The sequence below is a fragment of the Acipenser ruthenus genome, chromosome 32 (assembly GCF_902713425.1).
Source record: "Acipenser ruthenus chromosome 32, fAciRut3.2 maternal haplotype, whole genome shotgun sequence".
Taxonomy (NCBI): Eukaryota; Metazoa; Chordata; class Actinopteri; order Acipenseriformes; family Acipenseridae; genus Acipenser; species Acipenser ruthenus.
In genome coordinates, this window is record NC_081220.1 from 9,371,626 (window position 1) to 9,395,210 (window position 23,585).

The 23,585-nt window shown below is 39.7% G+C and overlaps 1 long non-coding RNA gene and 13 other non-coding genes across 14 annotated transcripts; 11 read left to right on the plus strand and 3 right to left on the minus strand.

The window, feature by feature from the left end:
- Positions 1 to 1,646: 1,646 nt before the first annotated feature.
- On the minus strand, positions 1,647 to 6,250 carry LOC131703038 (uncharacterized). Its single transcript, XR_009309656.1, has 2 exons — positions 5,480 to 6,250; positions 1,647 to 3,800 (listed from the first exon to the last, which is right to left on the minus strand). It is a non-coding gene; the product is annotated as an uncharacterized LOC131703038 (long non-coding RNA).
- A 1,679-nt stretch (positions 6,251 to 7,929) lies between these two features.
- trnaf-gaa (transfer RNA phenylalanine (anticodon GAA)) lies at positions 7,930 to 8,002 on the plus strand. Its single transcript has one exon. It is a non-coding gene; the product is annotated as a tRNA-Phe (tRNA).
- Positions 8,003 to 8,626: 624 nt separating this feature from the next.
- trnak-cuu (transfer RNA lysine (anticodon CUU)) lies at positions 8,627 to 8,699 on the plus strand. The gene has a single exon. It is a non-coding gene; the product is annotated as a tRNA-Lys (tRNA).
- Positions 8,700 to 11,658: 2,959 nt separating this feature from the next.
- On the plus strand, positions 11,659 to 11,730 carry trnaw-cca (transfer RNA tryptophan (anticodon CCA)). Its single transcript has one exon. It is a non-coding gene; the product is annotated as a tRNA-Trp (tRNA).
- Positions 11,731 to 12,639: 909 nt separating this feature from the next.
- trnaf-gaa (transfer RNA phenylalanine (anticodon GAA)) lies at positions 12,640 to 12,712 on the plus strand. Its single transcript has one exon. It is a non-coding gene; the product is annotated as a tRNA-Phe (tRNA).
- A 135-nt stretch (positions 12,713 to 12,847) lies between these two features.
- Positions 12,848 to 12,921, minus strand: trnan-guu (transfer RNA asparagine (anticodon GUU)). The gene has a single exon. It is a non-coding gene; the product is annotated as a tRNA-Asn (tRNA).
- Positions 12,922 to 13,335: 414 nt separating this feature from the next.
- Positions 13,336 to 13,408, plus strand: trnak-cuu (transfer RNA lysine (anticodon CUU)). The gene has a single exon. It is a non-coding gene; the product is annotated as a tRNA-Lys (tRNA).
- A 344-nt stretch (positions 13,409 to 13,752) lies between these two features.
- Positions 13,753 to 13,863, plus strand: trnal-caa (transfer RNA leucine (anticodon CAA)). Its single transcript has 2 exons — positions 13,753 to 13,790; positions 13,818 to 13,863. It is a non-coding gene; the product is annotated as a tRNA-Leu (tRNA).
- A 2,653-nt stretch (positions 13,864 to 16,516) lies between these two features.
- On the plus strand, positions 16,517 to 16,588 carry trnaw-cca (transfer RNA tryptophan (anticodon CCA)). The gene has a single exon. It is a non-coding gene; the product is annotated as a tRNA-Trp (tRNA).
- A 908-nt stretch (positions 16,589 to 17,496) lies between these two features.
- trnaf-gaa (transfer RNA phenylalanine (anticodon GAA)) lies at positions 17,497 to 17,569 on the plus strand. Its single transcript has one exon. It is a non-coding gene; the product is annotated as a tRNA-Phe (tRNA).
- A 135-nt stretch (positions 17,570 to 17,704) lies between these two features.
- trnan-guu (transfer RNA asparagine (anticodon GUU)) lies at positions 17,705 to 17,778 on the minus strand. The gene has a single exon. It is a non-coding gene; the product is annotated as a tRNA-Asn (tRNA).
- A 414-nt stretch (positions 17,779 to 18,192) lies between these two features.
- On the plus strand, positions 18,193 to 18,265 carry trnak-cuu (transfer RNA lysine (anticodon CUU)). Its single transcript has one exon. It is a non-coding gene; the product is annotated as a tRNA-Lys (tRNA).
- Positions 18,266 to 18,606: 341 nt separating this feature from the next.
- On the plus strand, positions 18,607 to 18,717 carry trnal-caa (transfer RNA leucine (anticodon CAA)). Its single transcript has 2 exons — positions 18,607 to 18,644; positions 18,672 to 18,717. It is a non-coding gene; the product is annotated as a tRNA-Leu (tRNA).
- Positions 18,718 to 22,823: 4,106 nt separating this feature from the next.
- Positions 22,824 to 22,895, plus strand: trnaw-cca (transfer RNA tryptophan (anticodon CCA)). Its single transcript has one exon. It is a non-coding gene; the product is annotated as a tRNA-Trp (tRNA).
- The last annotated feature ends 690 nt before the right edge of the window (positions 22,896 to 23,585 follow it).

A 23,585-nucleotide genomic window follows, 5' to 3' on the forward strand; every position in this document is an offset into this window, starting at 1 on the left:
ATGCAGGTGCATAAGCTTCTATATGAAACCAAAGGAGTAACTGCACCTGCACAGAAAACAGCACATACTCAAGTATAAGCGCATGCGTCAATTCCTAGTGAGTATATGGTAATAAAACTAAACCTGATCTCACTGCTAAACATTACTACAGTACTAGCTTCAATAGTTCCTTTAAACAAACCACTCCCAATTCCAATAATATGACATTATTAGTACATAAATAGGTTACTTTTTAATTAACCAACCATTAAGAACACAATGAACAATGTTTGATAGTTTTAATGAGCTCGTTGCTAACAGTTACTAGACTAAACAAGCAGCACTTCAAATGAAGCGTGACCACTGCTCCCACTGAACACCTGATTGTGCATTTCAAAGGAACTTTGATGGATATCACATCACTGATGCATGTGCTGAAATATGGAAATATAAAAAGCAAATGTGTCACCAGTAGTTCAATTGCTTTTTGAGTAATGGCTTCTTTCTTGCCACCCATCCATACAGGCCAGCTTTGTGTAGGGACTGGCTTATTGTTGATGTGTGAATGCTGACTCCCACCATAGACACAGAACTTTGCAGATTTCTCAAGGTCATTGGTGGCTTCAGTGACATCCCGAACCAGTTTCCTGCTTGTCCAGCTGCTCAGTTTGGGAGGGCGACCTGATCTGGGTAGTGTCTGGGTGGTATGATGCATCTTCCACTTCTTAATGATGGCCTTCACTGTGCTGAGAGGGATAATCAGAGCCTTTGAAATGTTCTTGTACCCTTCTCTGTGCCTCTCTACCACTTTATCCCTGACTTGTTTCGAAAGCTCCTTGGACTTCATGGTTGCTTTGTTGGTTCACTATGTGAGTTGCAGCTTGAAAGTCTTTATATGCCTGAATGTAATTATCTACAAGTTAAACCACTTTGAGTACATACAGGCTAAAACTATTTCACTAATTTTGTGACCTTTAACTTTATCAATGTGGAGTAGTTTGTGTAGATTCTACATGTAAAGTCTAATTTGAAAGCGTCGTGGAGTACGCTCAGGTGCCAACAAAATGTGAAAACTTTGCAGGGGGGTGAATACTTCTGCAAACCACTGGAATTGCTTAATAAAAATGTCTTGTGCAAAATGCTTTTTCGGGTTCCCATTCGCTCAGTTTATTTTACTTGAGAAAACCCGGCTTTCACACAACGTCATGCAAATGAAGGGGAAAGGTGGGGGCTGCTATATAAATTAGCCATGTGTAAAGTTCTTGTGCTGTTTTTGCAGATGGCTCATGAAAATGTTGTTTCCATGCACAGAGAACTGGTACACAAGAGAATCTAAGCTGATGTAATAAAGATGTGATTTCTAAATACCTTGTGCCTGTTTGTTTAATAGAGTCCCCCAGAGAGAGAGGGGAGTATTCAACACATCTGGAGCAGAAATCACCTCGTTAAGAAGCAATGGTATGCAGCCCATTAAAGTGCTAAAAGGTCTCTGGCGCACCCTGCTGGAAACAGTATTGATTTTACACTTCAAGCTGCCCACATGATAACTGTGGTATACTGTGCTGCGTCCTGAGGTACCACAGATTCACCATGGTATCAGGGAAGATTCCACACAACACACTGCAAGAGGCTGAGCAATGCAGGAGGAAAAAAAGAGAAACTTGCACTCATAATAACAATCTATTTAATATATTACTAATGTGATGTAACACAATCAGAATGCTCAACAACATGATGAACACAGATTTTGGTGAGTTTTTGATCTGAACAGATTGTGATTAGGGGTGACCCTATTTATCAAGCAAGTTTATTCTTTTGTTTTCAGTTAATATTTCTGTATTTAGTCGAATGCACTCCTGTTGTTTAGGTGTCCCCAAGTGTCTGCATTTCTAAGAATGTTCTCAAGTCCTGTAAGAGCCTGCAACTGACTTAACTTCTTCACACTAAGTGCAGGGATAGGATTACACATATGTGTGAATGTTATGGTGTCTTGTGCGGTTTCCTAACTGACTGAATGAAGGTTTCCTAACTGTGTAAAACTCTTATCACTGGTCTGTATGTGAGAAGGTTTCTCTCCTGTGTGAACGCGCTGGTGTCTTTTAAGCAGTGATATATGATTGAAACTCTTCCCACAATCAGCCCAGGAACACGGAGTCCCTCCTGTGGGATTTCCCTTGTGAGTTTCAGGAGCATCTAATTGACAGGAACTCTTCCCACCTTTAATAGAATGAGGCAAGGTCTTCAAGTTGCCCTGGGTTTCAGAATTGTTAAAACATACAGAATGTGCCGTCTCTGTACTCTCCACAGTAAGTGGGTGTCTGTCTTGTAAGGAAGCGATTGTAACTGAGTGAGTTCTCAATGTCTTCACATATTCTTCTTGTTGTTTCTCTGTGTTTCTTGCACTGTGGTTTGCCTCTAGAAGCGTTTTTGCACTGGGCTGATAGAGTGGAGTCGTGTTCTCCTTCATCTACTTTAGAAGCTAAAGAAAGAAAGAGAAGAGAGACAAAGGTTATTGTACAGCATTTTTCCACATGCACTGTTCTGAACACAAGTGAATGAGCAGTTCAGTGATTGGTTGCTTGAGATGAGGTGGATTCATTCACCAGTTAGTGTCCCGCAAGTTTCAGTAACAGCAAAAATGATGTCAACATGTCAGCCAAGTGGAAAATGAAAACATGCTTTTTTTAATGTTTAAAATGGAATATTTTAAATCGAGCCAACAGAGCATCATGAAAAATCCTATTTAGTACCTGCATTTTGATAGTACTGCAATGTATCTAATATTTAATTTGTTTTTTGATAATTAATAATTAATATAGAAATTATCTGTTGAGCTGGTCTGCTGTACAGAACACCTCCACACACATACTTACTGTACTGTGACAATAATAACACAGCAATGCTTACTGTGAGACACACAAAAGTGAAATGTGGCATTGCGAGCAAACATTACAGTCCTCGGGATAGTTGCAGTGAGATGAGCGTTTAAAAATTATATTGTATTTGCATAAAGTGTAAGAAATAAAATAAGACTCATGTTGGTGATCCTGCTGCATACATTCTCCACAGAAACTCTCTACTGAAATGTTTCTTCTGGTGACGCTGAGCAACCCGACTGGATTTGGCATCACCCAGTGATGAGACATGTGATCCCTGTAGCTCTGTAAAGCTGTGGGAGCAGAACTGCAAACAGTCTACCAGGAATGAGGAAAGGCAAAGATCTAACACAGGGGTGTCCATCCAGACACAGGAGTATCACTTTATATAACTGAACCTGTTCAATGTGGAGTGGAATGGCCTCCAGGAGCGTGATTGGACACCGCTGATCTCACAGCATTCTAAAGAGGCGTGGCAGCGGCTTCACATCTAGCAGGTGCCTCAGGAGCAAGCACAGTGATGTCCTTGTTGACATAGTGGTTGGGCAGCTCCCCTTGGTTAAAATATGAATCTCAAGCACACTGCTGGTGTTCAGTACCAGGTTCTGCAGGATGAACAGGCAGCTCAATGCTGCTTGTTTTGTAGGATTACCTCTGAATCCCAGTTCACATTCAGATGGAGAGTCATCACACAGGTTGGATCCCAGCTTGTTGTTCTACCACAAGTGTACAGGCATGATTTTCATGAGGAAGTTCCTCTGCGATGGGGACACATTCCTGCTCTATGAATTCCTCTTTAATAGGAACACATTCCTGTTGAGGGACCTCTTCATCTTTAACACATGCCAGCTCTGTAACCTGCATTAGACTTGCACAGCACTCCTGCTTCTATCTTTGGCCCTTCCTGTGCTTCAGATTCAGGGATAGCGTGGCTCTCTTTGGGATCTGTGGGAAACAAAACTGTATACAATTAGATCTCTTACTTACCAGCTAGGTTTGTTAGTTGCTTTGATCAGGGATTTAAAGTTACTGTTCCTCAGTTATTTCGTATAGGGGTGAGCCGGTATAATAGTTTGGTGGTTTAGGTACATGATGGCATTGATACCATTCCTGATATTCTACATTGCAATTGTCGGTTAACGCTGTGTTTGTGTTCCTATGAACAAAGTGAAGGAAAAGGCATTTTCATATGAACATCTTTTTATTCTACGTCCTGTACAAGACTCAGTGCTGCTGGGCTTTCTCACCTCCTGTAGCCTCACACTGGAGCATTGCATCCACTTCTACCTCCCTGTCAATCACCATCATGACCGCCGTTCTGCCTTTGCATTGTTCTAATGCAAACATCCATTTCTCTACTGCAAACATGCTTAGAAACCAAGCCTGGAGACTTGCAGTCTTAGCAAAGTGTCTGAGGAATGTCTTTTTGTTACCTGATCCTGTATTGTGAGAACGGTTTTGAAGGAAACGGTCAACGCAGAATACAAGTTTCAATGTGTCAAATACAATGAGCAGACAAGCGACTGCAGCAGGATAACCTGCTTATTCTCAAAGCAGTTTCATTTAAACAGGTGATTTACACAACTCAAACTTTTTCAAGTGCAGCAATATGTTTTTTGTACAAACTCCACCTGTGTAATAATCATTAGGCAGAACATTGGAAGCTTACTTGAGCAACATCACATGACCTGTAGATATAAATCCAATAACATCCCTTGTAGTATTAAAATACATTTGTAATGGTGTGGCTCTCCCTACTGTATGTATCCTGTGCAAACTCATCTCTGCTCTTAAATAATAACCTGGATTAGTAAATGTTTATAAGCAATATGAGCGATTGTTTCCTAATTCTGTTTACCATCAGCTGAACAAAGTACTTTATTTAGAGACTCAATCTAGAGACTCAATAAAATGATACAATTCAGTTGACACCTTACTGTGTTGTATTTACTTCCTCCAACTTCAACCCTTAATTGAACTTGTGGAACCACTCGGGTCCAAAATCTTACAGCGGATTGGTGCAGGCAGGGTGCTGCTGCCGCCCCTTTATTCACACAGTGAGGTCTGGAAAGATCGTGTAAATGTGTGTGTGTGGAACAAGAAGGAAACAGGACTGAAGCAAAAGAACGAGCAGCGAATGAGCCGCGACTGTACCAAAGACAAACTCAACAGCACTGGAGCGGAATACAATGAAACCATTTATCTAAAAATAGATTCACAGTCAAACAGTTCAATCAAACACTGAAACCTGATGTGCTGCTGCCTGTATGCTGATATTAAATCACAAATCATTATTCTAACCCTCTGCAATATGGTCTGTGACTGTCTCAGTGGGACTCTATACAAGACATCACTTTACCAGAAGGATGCCATTGAAGCCTCCTAAATTAGACTGGTTAAGATTTTCCAATCTAGTACTTTCTAGAATACCTATTTAAATATATAAAATAATACAATGCCTCGATTTGACTCTTTATAACCAATATCAGGACAGAGCTGCGCTTATTATAATCAAACACTTTAAAACGTGTCTTAAGAAAAATTCTAACCAAAATCTTTCCAATAGAAGGTGGTTTAAGGTGTTTGATTGACCAAGCAATACCACACAATAAAATCAATCTTACCTTGAAATATTAAAGGTTGTTTAATGTCTGCATCTGTAGCGTTTATACACCCTCGCACAGCTTTCAGCTCGTTCTCTGATATTTCCAATCTCAGCTTCAGACTTTCATTCTCTTTCTCCTTTTTGTTCCATTTCCACTCTGAATTCAGTGAATTTGCTGCCGACAGCTTTAGTAATCGCGCACAAGACGGTGTGTAGAGCCGCTTTCACTGCGTGCTCGATGGTAGAGGCGAGCTCGTCTTGAAAGAGCGACACGGACACACTGACGCGTCCATCTTCACTGGTTTGAGTTTCAGACTGGTCTAGCGGAATCCTCTTTTCAATCAGAAACGCCGCCTGCGGTTTGTATTTAGTAATATTTATTTTTTACTGTAGTCTTCCCATTCAAATATATATTCATCACTTCTTCTGGTGTGATAAAGAAAGAACACAAACAACAGGCTTTGCAAGGAGTAACTTTACTTTGGTCTTTCAGAATCGCGCAGAGCTCTGCTGGAGCTTCAACGCGTTTGTTTCTCAGTAAATCATCTCATTGAAAAGCTCGACTTGTCTGTAGCTGCGACTGACGCGCTCCGCTCTGTGTGTGAAATTCAACACAGAAAAGGGATGCTTTCCTTTTCACGGAACTCCGTGAAGGTGATAAACAAACACAAAAATCACTAATTATTAGAAAACATTTCATCCCAGCCTACATATTTTAAACAGCAGGAGACAGCGTGTTGTAAAATCATCACTGACTGCAACCACCTCTCCACACATGAACAAAACAAACCTCTCTATTTCCTGTACTGAAATGAAAGCGTCACTAGCAGAAGGCGGGTCTGGTTGGATCCATCGCGTATTATTGGCTGTAGAAACACTCTATCCCCAGCATGTGAGCCTGATTGGCTGTAGAAACACTCTATCCCCAGCATGTGAGTCTGATTGGCTGGCCTCCCTATGGAGGCGGTTATGAAACTGGATGCCAGAGTTCGCCATGTTGGCTCTTTCAGCGCTGTGTTCAATGCGATGCATTCAGGCGCGTTAAGTAAGTGAGCCGCTCAGAAAGCACACGGAGCTGAATTTAAATGACTTAACGCTCTGCTACAGGAGAGCGCTGAGCGACTTTTAAAAATGGAGAATAATAATGATTTGCTTGTTTGTGTTTCTGAGGTGATGGTTGATGAAATGGCCCCGTGTGAAGTTACTGTCCCCTGCTGGACCTCGCTGAGTTCGGCGCTCTGTTTGGACTGAACCTCATATCTGTCTGTGTTTAATACCGACAATACCGACGTTAATAATGAACATTATAAATGATATTAATACCACAAACCTAATAATAATACATTAATAACTATAAAACAGCTCTACATTTAAAAAGAAAAATGAAATTAAATAATACAAATTCGAAAACAACCAGTTGTGGAGTAGTGGTTAGGGCTCTGGACTCTTGACCGGAGGGTCGTGGGTTCAAATCGCGGTGGGGACACTGCTGCTGTACCCTTGAGCAAGGTACTTTACCTAGATTGCTCCAGTAAAAACCCAACTGTATAAATGGGTAATTGTATGTAAAAATAATGTGATATCTTGTAATAATTGTAAGTCCCCCTGGATAAGGGCGTCAGCTAAGAAATAAATAAATAATAATATTTTTTACATTATTGTCTACATGCATCATCTCAGATAATTACAGTGTCATTTATCAGACCCTTCGGCGTTGTCTTTTGAAGAATTAAACCTGCCAGATCGAACGCAGGCTAACATTCAATTAATCAATCTATCTATTAATCATATATATTTTCTATAGCGCCCGATATGCGCTTCACAAAATCTACTTAAAAACAACAAAATATCTAATTGTAAGGCTGGTCGAACAAAATAAGTCTTCAGTGTAATTTTAAACAAAGAGCGCTTTCCACGATTTAAGATGCTTTCGAGAGACAGAATATTGGAATTGGCTGCCGAAACTGGGGGATAAAACTGCCTGTGATCAAAGTGGGCAGAAAAGTTGCATACTTTGCATACCGTATTTGGGAGAAAAGAAAACGGATCATCTCTGATTTGCAACGTTTCCATGGTTCGGCCCGGCCTCTGCCGTGTGACTGGTTAAAACGATGTTCAGTTTTTTTTTTCTGCTGCTGGTAATTCAGTCATGAGACAGCTGTAGCAGAGTGGCGCAGCGGAAGCGTGCTGGGCCCATAACCCAGAGGTTGATGGATCGAAACCATCCTCTGCTAGCTTGTTTTTCTTCTGTTAGCAAAGTAGTTTTTTTAAATATTAACTGAAGCAATTAATTAATATTACATTTCGCAATCAAGGATGATATAATGCGCAAAGATACTTGTCTCATAAGAGCTGAAATAAATTATAGCGCTTTGATATTATGTTACTAACGGATTGTTTAGAAATGTACGTAATTATATTACAACTATTCTAAAAAAGAATGTTATCTCGAAAAAGGAGGCTTGACAAGCCGAAATTGCTCAGCTGGGAGAGCGTTAGACTGAAGATCTAAAGGTCCCTGGTTCGATCCCGGGTTTCGGCAAACAACAAGACGATATTGGTTTTGTATTATTTTGAACTAAAAAAAACAGAGCACATTCATTCTTCAGCGTAATTGGATGAAATAACAGCGTATCAGAGTGCCATTTTCTAATGTGATTAAGAAATTCAAAAAACATCGTCCCTGGGTGGGCTTGAACCACCAACCTTTCGGTTAACACAAGAACGCGCTAACCGATTGCGCCACAGAGAACAACCTGTTAAGCAGCCAAAGCATACGAGAGTGATGAGCAAGGCGAGATGCTGCAGAACGTGATCGAGGGAGCAGTACTCATCAGAACCTGAGATCACATCTAAGAAGAAAGCAACACGGGGCAAGAAAGTCTATGTAATCAATTATGGCAGCACAACATATGTCGTTTTGTTAGATAACACCCTGGGAGACAACAGAGCAGTGTGTGTAAATAGCTACAATGGAAACCATATACTTACGACTTAATTTTGATACAGAACTGTGGTCATGTGTAATCTGTTTTCATTATGATAAGAAAGCTACAGTTCAGTGGATTATATTTGGAATCTTTGGTTCTGTCATTCACTATCTTCTCAAATAAGATGACAAATTAATAGCTCAGTTGGTTACAGTGAAAGAAACCTCGAAAAGTCAGCCCGGCTAGCTCAGTCGGTAGAGCATGAGACTCTTAATCTCAGGGTCGTGGGTTCGAGCCCCACGTTGGGCGTCCTTTTTAAATACAAATTGAAGATGTTTCTTCGAGACAACGGAGCAAAGTCTGATTCTGTTCACATTGTATACAGTATTGCAACAAAATTACTTATTGGTCATTGTCAAATAGCAATTGCTATTGTAAAAAGCATGCATCGTTTATAGCTATAACGAAATTGAAATAAATAATCTTACTTTTTTGGGTTGACTTCAATCCGTTTCTTTTTTTTAGAATTGTCTTAGCATCATTCATGGAGCATCAGTTGGTATGTGCGTAATAAACCCAATCGGGCCTTGATACGATCCCCTAGTGTGTGCTGAAATAAATAATGCGTTTTTCTACATTAACAAACGCAGCTTGTCAGAATGGCCGAGAATAACACAGATTTCATTTTTGTTGTAAACAGACTACTTGTTAACGTCACTGAAAAATATTTTGTGTCCAAACATGTTATTTAACTTGATTGTTTTAAAATTCCAAATAACATATTACTTTGAAAAACATCTCCGTCGACCACTGGATCGTGGTCTCAGGCTGGGACGTGGACCATTGAGAACAGTATAAACCATCTATTACTAGACGCAGCTTACAGGAGAAATGCCCTCCTTTAACATGCTAGGATGATCGACTTCGGCATTCTCCAACTGCTGTTTACATTTTCTAACACGTTATGAGAAAGAACAATATTTTGGTGTCCAAACATGTGTTATTTAATTTGATTGTTTTAATATTCCAAATAACATATTACTTTGAAAAACATATATGTTTTTAATACAGTCCTATTTGAGTATTTAAAATATGATTATATTCAAATGCCAGCAACGGTGTGTTAATTTAACGAAGCGCCTAACGCCGCTCGGAACGTTCGCATTTTTAAATCCTAACGGTCTCTCCTCAGCTGAGCGGAATGTTCACGAGCCGGTTGCCTAGCAGCGTCTCCCCCTCCTTCTCTGCCCCGCCGTCTCACCCTCTTTCGTTGCTCCAGGTAGGAGTTCAAATTTAGCTTCGTTATATTAGCGCAATTCTTTACTAACTTTTACAAATTAGCTTATTAGGGGCTTCGTGTTTTTAAGATGGTTCAGGTGCAGTCCGGACAGACTGACTAGAGCATCATTACAGTATACCGCACTGCGCTCAGCTCAGTGTGGCCGCTGATACACAAAATAATGAACGACTGTTTAAATAAATCACATGTATTGCTTTTTAATGCTAAATATGTATCTGGTATTCTAAGTATTATCAACAATTAATAATTCAGTTCTATTCATATTCAGAATGTAATACAGTATTAAAACTATCAAACTGACTGGAAACATGGAACACATTAATTGCGATCGATTCGATACCAATAGGATTACATAAGAGCTGTTGTGTATAGACAATGTCATAAACGCCGAAATGAACACGGGCGGTATTTATTAAGGGCTGAATCGTTTAGATGTTCGAGAGATCTAGGTGTACTGGACAAATCTACTGGATTTTTTTCCAAATCGTAAGTGTACCGCCTGTGATAATACATTTAAAACTAAGAAAATGCACAAGCCATACAACGAAAAAAAAAGAGTACAGTATCTTACAAGTGATTGTGCTTCAGCTCATGTCATTAATGTGATTTCTTGTCCTAGCCATTTGCAATATGATGGTAAAACTACTAGACAGTTACAATTGCGCATTAATGAGCGAACATAAAAGTTCAATTAGGAGAAAATATATTCATCCACCACTAGCTAGACATTTTGTAGATGCCAAACATTCCGTTTCAGATCTTAAATTCTGTGGCATACAAACATTTTCAAGATCGCAGTGGTGGTAATGTCACGGGTGACGAATGTGTTGATTATTATTTTATTCAGTGTTATCACTTATGATTTTTGAATTTTAATTGGATTGGTTTTCCTTTTTTTGCACAGTTTGTTTATTTGAATGATTGTTTTATTTTTGAGCATTAGATGCATTTTAATGTGTATTTGTTCACTTAACCATACGTCATCCACTCTCTGGTCCAGACCTCCTCTTAGGGCTCCTGTCCAGACGCCTGTTTGGGCAGCCCTCTCCATAGGGTGCTGCGCTTCAGCTGAAGTCCTCTGGAGAGATCCTGATATCCTGACATAAACCACGAACGCAAAGGTTCTTGTCAGTACCTCTTTTCAAATGTCTTCAATCACCAAATTCTGCAGTCCTCCCAGAGTGAGTCTACGAGAAAAAATAACAAAACGAAACTGACACTGTCCGTGCACAAAAAAACCCCAACCACTCGCTGTCTAATCTCGTCCGATTTATTTTCGTTTACTTCCCTCAGCATCTCTCTCTTTCCTATTCCGGTATCTCCTAGTTCCATGCTCCCAGTCTCTTAGTTCCTCACCCTTTTTATACCTCAAAGCCCTTCTAATTCCAGGTGTGTACAGGTACTTGCAATTGTTTGGGGCGGGACCTGAGGTCCGTGTGCACAGTGCTTGTGATAAACAAAACAAAAAATACTTTAATTACGAACTCCGTTTCACCCGTGCACCAAACAAAACAGACAAATAATAATCAACACAGCAAAAACACAGTGCAAAGCAAACAGAAAATTATGAAAATTATGAAAAGAAAAAAAAACGATCTAAATAAAATGTTCACACACGATCTAAATAAAATATTCACACAATACTAATTAATACGTGCAGAAAATAAATAAATAAACACAGGCATATGATTCCCAGCCAATACAACTGTGTTTATGCCCACGTTTCAAATAATGAAATTTCTAAAAGCAAATCGTATTGTTTTATGTTTTCTTTACTTTAAAAGCTGAGAATCAAACACACTTCCGACAACTTCATAGCCCTGCTGGCTACGAACAAGTATTGAGTCGGCTGTTTCCCATGACCCTGGTGATACACAGTGTTTTCCTAGTATCAGCGTCGGCATTACCATGTGTTTGGCATGCTTGCTGTACACTCTAGCATTGCATAACAAGCTGCCATTACAGCTGGACTTCGTGGCGCAACGGCAGCGCGTCTGACTCCAGATCAGAAGGTTGCGTGTTCAAATCACGTCGAGGTCCAAGCCGCCTTTGTTTTTATTCCGCACTATTTCATTTTTTAACGTGTTTGAATTTGACTGTTTCCGGACATTTATTTATACAATTTAGCCTATACAACATATTGATTGTATAGCGATCAAACAGATATTTATTGTATTGCGATTCATTTTTATGTTTCATTTGATACAGCACAATAAACTAAAGTGAATCCGAAATTACTGTTGACCAGTCTTCATTGACACAGTTGGGTAATAAAGTCATATTAACACTTCCTTGCATGAGATAGTGAAAATGTGTGTAACCTTTCAGTAAGTATTTTAAATTCATTTGGGAAGGTTTAAGATTGTGAAGAAGTTTAAATATGCTGCGTATTTGCGCATTGGGAACTTTGCATAATGACGTTTTTATCAATGACACTTTCTTACGGACAGTAGTCAGGGTGATGATACAAGACCAGAGCCAATAAACCTGCTATTTGCTTGTCCTTTCACTACCATATTCTATTGTGCTTGTTCAGAATACGCGTGAATCCTGAAAACATCTCGTTAATATTTAAACAAAGCCAGCAGTCACTTTATTGATCACCCTGTGGATTAACCGCTATTGGAATACAGATGATTGTGTTAAAGATGTTAAAAGACTTTCTATGTACACGTTTTAGAGCTAAGCGTTTCTTGAGGCAGTTCAAGCGCGGCACTTTCAGGCAAATAGTTCCAGTGTTTGCCTTTTGGACTTAGTCTGGAAGGAATACAAAAAAAAAAAAAAAAACATTTGTTGAGAACCGCATTTGGGAGAAAACTTAACAGTTTCGAAAAGCTTTTGTAAAGGCTTCGGATTCTATTATGGTGTTGCCGAGCTGTTGAACGTTTTTCATTACAGGTTTACTGGATTGCCAAAAAGAATGCTATCTCGAAAGATCAGTCTTGTCACGCCGAAATAGCTCAGTTGGGAGAGCGTTAGACTGAAGATCTAAAGGTCCCTGGTTCGATCCCGGGTTTCGGCAAACAACAAGACGATATTGGTTTTGTATTATTTTGAACTAAAAAAACAGAGCACATTCATTCTTCAGCGTAATTGGATGAAATAACAGCGTATCAGAGTGCCATTTTCTAATGTGATTAAGAAATGCAAAAAACATCGTCCCTGGGTGGGCTTGAACCACCAACCTTTCGGTTAACAGCCGAACGCGCTAACCGATTGCGCCACAGAGACCAACGTGTTAAGCAGCCAAAGCATACGGGAGTGATGAGCAAGGCGAGATGCTGCAGAACGTGATCGAGGGAGCAGAACTCATCAGAACCTGAGATCACATCTAAGAAGAAAGCAACACGGGGCAGGAAAGTCTATGTAATCGATTATGGAAGCACAGCATATGTCGTTTTGTTAGATAACACCCTGGGAGACAACAGAGCAGTGTGTGTAAATAGCTACAATGGAAACCATATACTTACGACTTAATTTTGATACAGAACTGTGGTCATGTGTAATCTGTTTTCATTATGATAAGAAAACTACAGTTCAGTGGATTATATTTGGGATCTTTGGTTCTGTCATTCACTTTTTTCTCAAATAAGATGACAAATTAATAGCTCAGTTGGTTACAGTGAAAGACACCTCGAAAAGTCAGCCCGGCTAGCTCAGTCGGTAGAGCATGAGACTCTTAATCTCAGGGTCGTGGGTTCGAGCCCCACGTTGGGCGTCCTTTTTAAATACAAATTGAAGATGTTTCTTCGAGACAACGGAGCAAAGTCTGATTCTGTTCACATTGTATACAGTATTGCAACAAAATTACTTATTGGTCATTGTCAAATAGCAATTGCTATTGTAAAAAGCATGCATCGTTTATAGCTATAACGAAATTGAAATAAATAATCTTACTTTTTTGGGTTGACTTCAATACGTTTCTTTTTTTTAGAATTGTCTTAGCATCATTCATGGAGCATCAGTTGGTATGTGCGTAATAAACCCAATCGGGCCTTGATACGATCCCCTAGTGTGTGCTGAAATAAATAATGCGTTTTTCTACAATAACAAACGCAGCTTGTCAGAATGGCCGAGTGGTCTAAGGCGCCAGACTCAAGGATTCTGTCTTTCTAAAGAATTGTGTGTTCTGGTCTCTGAATGGAGGCGTGGGTTCAAATCCCACTTCTGACAGTTGACTTTTACTTATTTTTAAAAATAATAAATTTCAGCACTCAATACCATTTTAATTTCCATTTTAAATCGGACTGAAATAGTGTTCCTAACACAGATTGCATTTTTGTTGTAAACAGACTACTTGTTAACGTCACTGAAAAATATTTTGTGTCCAAACATGTTATTTAACTTGATTGTTTTAAAATTCCAAATAACATATTACTTTGAAAAACATCTCCGTCGACCACTGGATCGTGGTCTCAGGCTGGGACGTGGACCATTGAGAACAGTATAAACCATCTATTACTAGACGCAGCTTACAGGAGAAATGCCCTCGTTTAACATGCTAGGATGATCGACTTCGGCATTCTCCAACTGCTGTTTACATTTTCTAACACGTTATGAGGAAGAACAATATTTTGGTGTCCAAACATGTGTTATTTAATTGGATTGTTTTAATATTCCAAATAACATATTACTTTGAAAAACATATATTTTTTAATACAGTCCTATTTGAGTATTTAAAATATGGTTATATTCAAATGCCAGCAACGGTGTGTTAATTTAACGGAGCGCCTAACGCCGCTCGGAACGTTCGCATTTTTAAATCCTAACGGTCTCTCCTCAGCTGAGCGGAATGTTCACGAGCCGGTTGCCTAGCAGCGTCTCCCCCTCCTTCTCTGCCCCGCCGTCTCGCCCTCTCTCGTTGCTCCAGCTAGGAGTTCAAATTTAGCTTCGTTATATTAGCGCAATTCTTTACTAACTTTTACAAATTAGCTTATTAGGGGCTTCGTGTTTTTAAGATGGTTCAGGTGCAGTCCGGACAGACTGACTGGAGCATCATTACAGTATACCGCACTGCGCTCAGCTCAGTGTGGCCGCTGATACACAAAATAATGAACGAATGTTTAAATAAATCACATGTATTGCTTTTTTAATGCTAAATATGTATCTGGTATTCTAAGTATTATCAACAATTAATAATTCATCTCTATTCATATTCAGAATGTAATACAGTATTAAAACTATCAAACTGACTGGAAACATGGAACACATTAATTGCGATCGATTCGATACCAATAGGATTACATAAGAGCTGTTGTGTATAGACAATGTCATAAACGCCGAAATGAACACGGACGGTCTTTATTAAGGGCTGAATCGTTTAGATGTTCGAGAGATCTAGGTGTACTGGACAAATCTACTGGATTTTTTCCAAATCGTAAGTGTACCGCCTGTGATAATACATTTAAAACTAAGAAAATGCACAAGCCATACAACGAAAAAAAAGAGTACAGTATCTTACAAGTGATTGTGCTTCAGCTCATGTCATTAATGTGATTTCTTGTCCTAGCCATTTGCAATATGATGGTAAAACTACTAGAAAGTTACAATTGCGCATTAATGAGCGAACATAAAAGTTCAATTAGGAGAAAATATATTCATCCACCACTAGCTAGACATTTTGTAGATGCCAAACATTCCGTTTCAGATCTTAAATTCTGTGGCATACAAACATTTTCAAGATCGCAGTGGTGGTAATGTCACGGGTGACGAATGTGTTGATTATTATTTTATTCAGTGTTATCACTTATGATTTTTGAATTTTAATTGGATTGGTTTTCCTTTTTTTGCACAGTTTGTTTATTTGAATGATTGTTTTATTTTTGAGCATTAGATGCATTTTAATGTGTATTTGTTCACTTAACCATACGTCATCCACTCTCTGGTCCAGACCTCCTCTTAGGGCTCCTGTCCAGACGCCTGTTTGGGCAGCCCTCTCCATAGGGTGCTGCGCTTCAGCTGAAGTCCTCAGGAGAGATCCTGATATCCTGACATAAACCACGAACGCAAAGGTTCTTGTCAGTACCTCTTTTCAAATGTCTTCATTCGCCAAATTCCGCAGTCCTCCCAGAGTGAGTCTACGGAAAAAAAATAACAAAACGAAACTGACACTGTCCGTGCACAAAAAAACCCCAACCACTCGCTGTCTAATCTCGTCTTCTTTATTTTCGTTTACTTCCCTCAGCTTCTCTCTCTTTCCTATTCCGGTATCTCCTAGTTCCATGCTCCCAGTCTCTTAGTTCCTCACCCTTTTTATACCTCAAAGCCCTTCTAATTCCAGGTGTGTACAGGTACCTGCAATTGTTTGGGGCGGGACCTGAGGTCCGTGTGCACAGTGCTTCTGATAAACAAAACAAAAAATACTTTAATTACGATCTCCGTTTTAACCGTGCACCAAACAAAACAGACAAATAATAATCAACACAGCAAAAACACAGTGCAAAGCAAACAGAAAATTATGAAAAGAAAAAAAAACGATCTAAATAAAATATTCACACAATACTAATTAATACGTGCAGAAAATAAATAAATAAACACAGGCATATGATTCCCAGCCAATACAACTGTGTTTATGCCCACGTTTCAAATAATGAAATTTCTAAAAGCAAATCGTATTGTTTTATGTTTTCTTTACTTTAAAAGCTGAGAATCAAACACACTTCCGACAACTTCATAGCCCTGCTGGCTACGAACAAGTATTGAGTCGGCTGTTTCCCATGACCCTGGTGATACACCGTGTTTGACTAGTATCAGCTTCGGCATTACCATGTGTTTGGCATGCTTGCTGTACACTCTAGCATTGCATAACAAGCTGCCATTACAGCTGGACTTCGTGGCGCAACGGCAGCGCGTCTGACTCCAGATCAGAAGGTTGCGTGTTCAAATCACGTCGAGGTCAAAGCCGCCATTGTTTTTATTCCGCACTATTTCATTTTTTAACGTGTTTGAATTTGACTGTTTCCGGACATTTATTTATACAATTTAGCCTATACAACATATTGATTGTATAGCGATCAAACAGATATTTATTGTATTGCGATTCATTTTTATGTTTCATTTGATACAGCACAATAAACTAAAGTGAATCCGAAATTACTGTTGACCAGTCTTCATTGACACAGTTGGGTAATAAAGTCATATTAACACTTCCTTGCATGAGATAGTGAAAATGTGTGTAACCTTTCAGTAAGTATTTTAAATTCATTTGGGAAGGTTTAAGATTGTGAAGAAGTTTAAATATGCTGCGTATTTGCGCATTGGGAACTTTGCATAATGACGTTTTTATTAATGACACTTTCTTACGGACAGTAGTCAGGGTGATGATACAAGACCAGAGCCAATACTTGCTATTTGCTTGTCCTTTCACTACCATATTCTATTGTGCTTGTTCAGAATACGCGTGAATCCTGAAAACATCTCGTTAATATTTAAACAAAGCCAGCAGTCACTTTATTGATCACCCTGTGGATTAACCGCTATTGGAATACAGATGATTGTGTTAAAGATGTTAATAGACTTTCTATGTACAAGTTTTAGAGCTAAGCGTTTCTTGAGGCAGTTCAAGCGCGGCACTTTCAGGCAACCAGTTCCAGTGTTTGCCTTTTGGACTTACTCTGGAAGGAATACAAAAAAAAAAAAAAAAAAACATTTGTTGAGAACCGCATTTGGGAGAAAACTTAAAGTTTCGAAAAGCATTTGTAAAGGCTTCGGATTCTATTATGGTGTTGCCGAGCTGTTGAACGTTTTTCATTACAGGTTTACTGGATTGCCAAAAAGAATGCTATCTCGAAAGATCAGTCTTGTCACGCCGAAATAGCTCAGTTGGGAGAGCGTTAGACTGAAGATCTAAAGGTCCCTGGTTCGATCCCGGGTTTCGGCAAACAACAAGACGATATTGGTTTTGTATTATTTTGAACTAAAAAAACAGAGCACATTCATTCTTCAGCGTAATTGGATGAAATAACAGCGTATCAGAGTGCCATTTTCTAATGTGATTAAGAAATGCAAAAAACATCGTCCCTGGGTGGGCTTGAACCACCAACCTTTCGGTTAACAGCCGAACGCGCTAACCGATTGCGCCACAGAGACCAACCTGTTAAGCAGCCAAAGCATACGGGAGTGATGAGCAAGGCGAAATGCTGCAGAACGTGATCGAGGGAGCAGAACTCATCAGAACCTGAGATCACATCTAAGAAGAAAGCAACACGGGGCAGGAAAGTCTATGTAATCGATTATGGAAGCACAGCATATGTCGTTTTGTTAGATAACACCCTGGGAGACAACAGAGCAGTGTGTGTAAATAGCTACAATGGAAACCATATACTTACGACTTAATTTTGATACAGAACTGTGGTCATGTGTAATCTGTTTTCATTATGATAAGAAAACTAGAGTTCAGTGGATTATATTTGGAATCTTTGGTTCTGTCATTCACTTTTTTCTCAAATAAGATGACAAATTAATAGCTCAGTTGGTTACAGTGAAAGACACCTCAAAAAGTCAGCCCGGCTAGCTCAGTCGGTAGAGCATGAGACTCTTAATCTCAGGGTCGTGGGTTCGAGCCCCACGTTGGGCGTCCTTTTTAAATACAAATTGAAGATGTTTCTTCGAGACAACGGAGCAAAGTCTGATTCTGTTCACATTGTATACAGTATTGCAACAAAATTACTTATTGGTCATTGTCAAATAGCAATTGCTATTGTAAAAAGCATGCATCGTTTATAGCTATAACGATATTGAAATAAATAATCTTACTTTTTTGGGTTGACTTCAATCCGTTTCTTTTTTTTAGAATTGTCTTAACATCATTCATGGAGCATCAGTTGGTATGTGCGTAAACCCAATCGGGCCTTGATACGACCCCCTAGTGTGTGCTGAAATAAATAATGCGGTTTTCTACATGAACAAATGCAGCTTGTCAGAATGGCCGAGTGGTCTAAGGCGCCAGACTCAAGGACTCTGTCTTTCTAAAGAATTGTGTGTTCTGGTCTCTGAATGGAGGCGTGGGTTCAAATCCCACTTCTGACAGTTGACTTTTACTTATTTTTAAAAATAATAAATTTCAGCACTCAATACCATTTTAATTTCCATTTTAAATCGGACTAAAATAGTGTTCCTAACACAGAGTGCATTTTTGTTGTAAACAGACTACTTGTTAACGTCACTGAAAAATATTTTGTGTCCAAACATGTTATTTAACTTGATTGTTTTAAAATTCCAAATAACATATTACTTTGAAAAACATCTCCGTCGACCACTGGATCGTGGTCTCAGGCTGGGATGTGGACCATTGAGAACAGTATAAACCATCTATTACTAGACGCAGCTTACAGGGGAAATGCCCTCGTTTAACATGCTAGGATGATCGACTTCGGCATTCTCCAACTGTTGTTTACATTTTCTAACACGTTATGAGGAAGAACAATATTTTGGTGTCCAAACATGTGTTATTTAATTTGATTGTTTTAATATTCCAAATAACATTACTTTGAAAAACATATATTTTTTAATACAGTCCTATTTGAGTATTTAAAATACGGTTATATTCAAATGCCAGCAACGGTGTGTTAATTTAACGAAGCGCCTAACGCCGCTCGGAAAGTTCGCATTTTTAAATCCTAACGGTCTCTCCTCAGCTGAGCGGAATGTTCACGAGCCGGTTGCCTAGCAGCGTCTCCCCCTCCTTCTCTGCCCCGCCCTCTCGTCCTCTCTCGTTGTACCAGCTAGGAGTTCAAATTTAGCTTTGTTATATTAGCGCAACTCTTTACTAACTTTTACAAATTAGCTTATTAGGGGCTTCGTGTTTTTAAGATGGTTCAGGTGCAGTCCGGACAGACTGACTGGAGCATCATTACAGTATACCGCACTGCGCTCAGCTTTGTGTGGCCGCTGATACACAAAATAATGAACGACTGTTTAAATAAATCACATGTATTGCTTTTTAATGCTAAATATGTATCTGGTATTCTAAGTATTATCAACAATTAATAATTCAGCTCTATTCATATTCAGAATGTAATATAGAATCGGTGATATAATGGGGCAAGTTCAGCATAGAAGAGGGGTTCTTGGTCTCAGTTCAGCTCCTTCTACATGGCACAAGGCAGCCTCAGCTCAACAGAGGAAGCTGGTGGTCAATGAGGTGCAAAAACAGGAGGAGAGGATGAGGTGTATAAAGGCCATTTCCCAGGCCAAACAGGGAGAATGGATGAGATGGGAGAGTGTGGAACAACGCAAGATTGGCTGGCAAGACCTATGGTCAATGGAACAGAGCAGGATCAGTTTCCTCATCAGGTCAACATATCATGTTCTCCCATCACCACAGAACCTAAACCTCTGGGTAGGAGAGGATCCCTCATGTCCTTTGTGTTCATCACCTGCAACATTAAGGCACATTTTGACAGGATGTAAGGTGGCTCTTAGCCAAGGACGGTTTACTTGGTGCCATGACCAGGTGCTGCGATGTTTGGCCTTAGCATTGGAAGACAAGCGTAACATGACCAATAAGTTGCCACCTGTTCCATCAAAACATTACACACAAAAGACAACATTCCTCCGCCCAGGAGAGCAACCACCAAGAAAAGGTGTTAAAACCAATCCTCGCCCAGGACAACTGGAAGCTGCTAGAGACTGGAATATGCTGGCAGATGTTGGTCAACGGCTTATTTTTCCACCTGAGATTGCCACCACTAACCTTCGACCAGATATTGTCTTGTGGTCTGGATCAGCATGCCTTGTTCACCTGGTAGAGTTAACAGTGCCATGGGAGGATGCTATAGATGAGGCGTATGAGAGGAAGAAACTGCGGTATGCTCAACTAGCCACTGAAGCGGAACAGCGAGGATGGAGAGTTCGGGTTTACCCAGTGGAAGTGGGTTGTCGACGATTTGTGGCACACTCTACAACCCGGTTTCTCAGAGACGTCGGATTCAGTGGCCAAGAGTTGCGTCGCACAGTGAAGAACTTATCTGAAGCAGCAGAGAGGAGCAGCAACTGGCTGTGGTTGAGACGGAAAGATTCTGGCTGGGGACAGGTAAGTAAGCTGGGCTGAGTTGAGTGGGGGACGGAGGGGGGTGATGCTGGGATGCCAGAATCACCGTCGAGCCCTCTTGAGGTGTCGTGGGCTAGTCGACGAAACACTGAGGATGGAAGGTGCCCACTTGAAAACCCCAGAGATGTACCCTACTTAGCTCAATCCAGACGGTTGTCATGCTGATGCGCTGGGGAGGCCGCACTTTGGTTGATCCCTGGAGCCAGCATTACACTTCAGCCATTAACACCAGACAGAAGGATATCTACATCATCATATGGAAGGAAACGTAAATGGAGGGAGACACATATGGATCACATTAGTTTACTGTAAAGCTACGTCTTAGTTGGTGCTTATCTTGGCGAGAGCCGAGTTCAAATCAGCATGAAGTTTTAACATCTACTCTCGTGTAATGGAAATCTTAAAACTATCAAACTGACTGGAAACATGGAACACATTAATTGCGATCGATTCGATACCAATAGGATTACATAAGAGCTGTTGTGTATAGACAATGTCATAAACGCCGAAATGAACACGGACGGCCTTTATTAAGGGCTGACTCGTTTAGATGTTCGAGAGATCTAGGTGTACTGGACAAATCTACTGGATTTTTTTTCCAAATCGTAAGTGTACCGCCTGTGATAATACATTTAAAACTAAGAAAATGCACAAGCCATACAAAAAAAAAGAGTACAGTATCTTACAAGTGATTGTGCTTCAGCTCATGTCATTAATGTGATTTCTTGTCCTAGCCATTTGCAATATGATGGTAAAACTACTAGACAGTTACAATTGCGCATTAATGAGCGAGCATAAAAGTTAAATTAGGAGAAAATATATTCATCCACCACTAGCTAGACATTTTGTAGATGCCAAACATTCCGTTTCAGATCTTAAATTCTGTGGCATACAAACATTTTCAAGATCGCAGTGGTGGTAATGTCACGGGTGACGAATGTGTTGATTATTATTTTATTCAGTGTTATCACTTATGATTTTTGAATTTTAATTGGATTGGTTTTCCTTTTTTGCACAGTTTGTTTATTTGAATGATTGTGTTATTTTTGAGCATTAGATGCATTTTAATGTGTATTTGTTCACTTAACCATACGTCATCCACTCTCTGGTCCAGACCTCCTCTTAGGGCTCCTGTCCAGATGCCTGTTTGGGCAGCCCTCTCCATAGGGTGCTGCGCTTCAGCTGAAGTCCTCAGGAGAGATCCTGATATCCTGACATAAACCACGAACGCAAAGGTTCTTGTCCGTACCTCTTTTCAAATGTCTTCAATCACCAAATTCCGCAGTCCTCCCAGAGTGAGTCTACGAGAAAAAATAACAAAACGAAACTGACACTGTCCGTCCACAAAAAAACCCCAACCACTCGCTGTCTAATCTCGTCCTCTTTATTTTCGTTTACTTCCCTCAGCTTCTCTCTCTTTCCTATTCCGGTATCTCCTAGTTCCATGCTCCCAGTCTCTTAGTTCCTCACCCTTTTTATACCTCAAAGCCCTTCTAATTCCAGGTGTGTACAGTTACCTGCAATTGTTTGGGGCGGGACCTGAGGTCCGTGTGCACAGTGCTTCTGATAAACAAAACAAAAAAATACTTTAATTACGAACTCCGTTTCACCCGTGCACCAAACAAAACAGACAAATAATAATCAACACAGCAAAATCACAGTGCAAAGCAAACAGAAAATTATGAAAATTATGAAAAGAAAAAAAAACGATCTAAATAAAATGTTCACACACGATCTAAATAAAATATTCACACAATACTAATTAATACGTGCAGAAAATAAATAAATAAACACAGGCATATGATTCCCAGCCAATACAACTGTGTTTATGCCCACGTTTCAAATAATGAAATTTATAAAAGCAAATCGCATTGTTTTATGTTTTCTTTACTTTAAAAGCTGAGAATCAAACACACTTCCGACAACTTCATAGCCCTGCTGGCTACGAACAAGTATTGAGTTGGCTGTTTCCCATGACCCTGGTGATACCGCGTGTTTTCCTAGTATCAGCGTCGGCATTACCATGTGTTTGGCATGCTTGCTGTACACTCTAGCATTGCATAACAAGCTGCCGTTACTCCTGGACTTCGTGGCGCAACGGTAGCGCGTCTGACTCCAGATCAGAAGGTTGCGTGTTCAAATCACGTCGAGGTCAAAGCCGCCTTTGTTTTTATTCTGCACTATTTCATTTTTTAACGTGTTTGAATTTGACTGTTTCCGGACATTTATTTATACAATTTAGCCTATACAACATATTGATTGTATAGCGATCAAACAGATATTTATTGTATTGCGATTCATTTGTATGTTTCATTTGATACAGCACAATAAACTAAAGTGAATCCGAAATTACTGTTGACCAGTCTTCATTGACACAGTTGGGTAATAAAGTCATATTAACACTTCCTTGCATGAGATAGTGAAAATGTGCGTAACCTTTCAGTAAGTATTTTAAATTCATTTGGGAAGGTTTAAGATTGTGAAGAAGTTTAAATATGCTGCGTATTTGCGCATTGGGAACTTTGCATAATGACGTTTTTATTAATGCCACTTTCTTACGGACAGTAGTCAGGGTGATGATACAAGACCAGAGCCAATAAACCTGTTATTTGCTTGTCCTTTCACTACCATATTCTATTGTGATTGTTCAGAATACGCGTGAATCCTGAAAACATCTCGTTAATATTTAAACAAAGCCAGCAGTCACTTTATTGATCACCCTGTGGATTAACCGCTATTGGAATACAGATGATTGTGTTAAAGATGTTAAAAGACTTTCTATGTACACGTTTTAGAGCTTAGCGTTTCTTGAGGCAGTTCAAGCGCGGCACTTTCAGGCAACCAG